The sequence below is a fragment of the Gopherus evgoodei genome, chromosome 4 (genome assembly GCF_007399415.2).
Source record: "Gopherus evgoodei ecotype Sinaloan lineage chromosome 4, rGopEvg1_v1.p, whole genome shotgun sequence".
In the NCBI taxonomy this organism is placed as follows: domain Eukaryota; kingdom Metazoa; phylum Chordata; order Testudines; family Testudinidae; genus Gopherus; species Gopherus evgoodei.
The window spans coordinates 96841065-96844673 of record NC_044325.1 but is presented as its reverse complement, the minus strand read 5'-3'; positions in this window follow the sequence as shown (position 1 = coordinate 96844673).

Here is a 3609-nt window from a genome sequence, read left to right as displayed (position 1 = left end):
GTGGCATAGCAGGCTCTCCTCATCTAGCACTACCACCAGCTCCGGCCCTGCAGTGGTCTGCCTCTTCTCCTGAAAAGGCTCTGCAGTCAGGTCATCATACCATGTCCTCCCTCACCCCAATCTGGGGTAACAGAGTCCAAACAAGAATCAGAGATCTTTAAATCAGGTCTTCATCCCTTGATTCTGGGCTCCTTACAACCCCCTCTTGCAGCTTTCAAGAGTCCCTATCTCCTTATGTCATGGGCTCCAACCATGTTCCCTTATGGCTGTTAGAGGAGGAGGACTGCCTGGCTTCCCCTGAGTTCTAGCCCAGGGACCCTGTAGTGAGCAGACACGGGCTGTCGATTCAGACTTACCCCCAGCTACCTCCCTGGACTTTTTGCTATGTCAGGCTGGTAGCAGGATTCCTACAGTGCCTTTCTAGGCCCCCTGTGTACTTTTTTTCATCTTAGGTACCACAGCCTCTCAAGACTCTCCCTTCTCTTGTGGCAGGGCCTAGCCAGGCTCCTCCCTAGCATCCTCCAACAAATCCAAACTGAAAAATATAACCTGACACTAACTTCTGTCCTCTTAGGGCGTGACTTTTCATCTCTCGTAAGTTTTCTTCTACTCCAATGAGAATGCTTCCCAGAAGTCTAGGTCCTGCCCCTTTAAATCGGAGCTCATCACCAGAGCTTGCTCCATGTCTCTCTTGACCCTTCGCCAGAGCGTCACTGCAGGAGAGGAACCAGGCCTCCTCTGCCCCTAGAAGCCTTCTCTTTTTGTTCTGTAGCCCCATCATAGTAGCCAGCCAGCTCTAGCTGGGTTTCATCCCACATTTGTCCTGGCCTAGCCTACACCTGCAGCCAGTGCACTCATTGAGCTCCCTCCAGCCCCCTTTTACTGTTTCAGTGCCAGTAGAGATGTTTACACTCCATCACAATGCAGTTGTTTTTTTTTTGGGGGGGGGAGGTAAATTATTTTTTCTAATGGAATCCTGGACCATTGTTATGGATTTCCCCTCTTCATTTACTACTATTTCTGCCTTTTCCAATAATCAGATATTAGAATAATGGCTCTAAATCAGAGGTCCCCAAACTATGGGGTAGGGCATACAGGAATGTCCAGAGGTGGGAGCCTAGGCCAGCCTCCATAGGGGGCAGGGCGGGAGCACTACCCAGTTCCACCCCCAGCTATGACACCAGCTGCCAGCCCTGCCCCCAGCCGCTAGCCTCTAACTCCTGTCCGTATCTCCCCCTGTTAGAGCTGCAGCCCCACTCCAGACTCTGGGAGGGGATGTAGGGAAGGGAAGGTGTGATGTAAAAAGTTTGGGGAGCATTGCTCTAGATTAAGTTCCTGAATTTAAAAAAGAGGGGGGGAAGGTATCAGTGCAGTATATAGTTACATATTCTCCATATATCTATAGCTAAATAAAGAAAAGGAATGTACTTAGTCAAGCCTGGATAGTCTTTGAAGGTCATATTCTAGACAATATCTTCCCTCTCAAGAACCAAGTATTATTGTTTTTTTCCTTACACTTATCCCCAGATTACTCAATATCAGCTGTTCCTTATGTGAAAATACACTTACGTGTGTGTTGGCAGCTGTAAAATTAGTTGAGACACTCAGATTGACAGCTGTCTACACCATAAGAGGCACCACACATGGTATTTCTTGCCCTATTACATCAACTATTAAAGCAGCTTGAAGAGAGGAAGCTCTTAGAATACATTTGGTACAAATGGACACAGACAGTCCCCACAGAGCTAGGGTAGTAATAGCAGGTTAAAACTGGCACATTAAAAGTGTAACAATATTAATATTGATTGACAAAAATAAGCCTTGTCACTTGCTACCAAAGCTTTTTTCAAAATGGGTAACATTTGCTTTTTATGTCACCCTTCTAGAAAGGAGAGGAAACAATTATTCTTTGCTTCAAACAGGTGTGAGGAAGAGGGACTAGGAAGGGGAAGGGAAGGATAGGGAGTCTTGAATCCTACTACCTCACACCTAGTTTGTTTTTCCCAGCATGCAATAAGGTGGTTTCAGTACTCAATTCACATAAAAAAAATCCACCAAAATTGAAGCAAAAATACAGATAAGCATGGGCTGAACAGCCATTTCTTGCACAGAAAATTATATATTGAATTAATGGGGATCACTGCCTGTGCACAATACTTATCTTGACTTCTGTGGTATATGAAATTCTATGGCTTCATGGAGATGAGAGAGGAACTGTCATGTTATAGAAAAAGTATGTAATATTTGCATAGAGGTGTTGTATGTGGTCATTAGCTAGTATTCCTGTAAGAACAGCAATGTGCATTTTGTAATAAGTGTATATATACTCCTCCCTTCAGGATGAGGCACTTTATGGACATCATCAGAAACAGGCTTGGATTTAGGCAGCTGAATGATCCATTTCACAATACTCACTCTGATTTTGAGCCAGTACTAAGACCATTTCAATGATCTGCTATATTTTAAACATAGTATGTCATGAATTCTCAGATTCACAGCTGTTAGGCACAGTTCAGTCTCTCAGTCTTGAATGTAGTTAAAAGTAACCTAATAAGAAAAATATAGCAATAGCCTATCTTGTTTTAGCTACACTGAATCAACACTGTGCCTGTGAAGTCAACTGACTTCAGACCCATTAAGTAGCATCAGCTATTACTGATCTTTCTTCAGGACAATTCATGTTTAGGAGCCAAGGAGTAGAGAGTCATTGGGAGCTGGAGGAGCAGCCATCTAGTTTTTTTGCCTCTGTAGTTCAGCAGCCCTATATGGCAATGGCTATTTGCATTATGGCACACTAATTAACCATCCTTACTCTGCCAAATTAAGTAGTAGATGGTTTCTCAGTTACATTGTTCCATGCCAATGAAGACAGACAGCAATTTACAGTTACTGTACAGCAAGGGACATACATAATGAAGGGAAGCGGTTTTTACTGGCACTGCCCCAATAGCTTGATGAAACCCTCTCAAAATCCTTGTTTGTGTTCCAAATCACTAACTGTAGCTAGATGGTTCATAGTAAGAGCACCCCACCACTAACCATTATTTTGCAGTAACCAAGATTCACTGGAGCACTTATAGGCTGGCTTTTCTGTTAAATCAGTTGATATCCAGGTACAACTAAATATAATCTCTTCTACAGGAAACTCTAAAGCCATTAAAGTCAGTGCAGTTGAGTATACACAGCAGTATCAGGCACTTAATGATCAAGTCATTTCCCCCATTAAGCTTAAATTGGCATGAGTCATCTTAACATGATGACAGTTCAATTAACAGTTTGATACAGGTTGTGGAATACCAAACAAGAGTTTACACAATTTTTTAGAATACTATGGTACTGCATTGATTAAAAAAGAAAAGGAAAGATATGTTACCTTGAACTATGTCTTACAAGGGCAGTTAGATTAGGCTAAGATTCAAGATTCTAAAAATTGCTGGAGGAGGAAAAACAAAAAAACAAACCAACCCCAAAACCAGTCCCAGACAGCCAGAAGCAAATACTTTTGCTAAGTGACTTGCTTTCCATTGTCACAGGACTTTACTTCCATGTTTGAAGAAAGTAATATTAAAAATAATACACAAATTGGGATTCTTGGTTTCAGATTTCTCT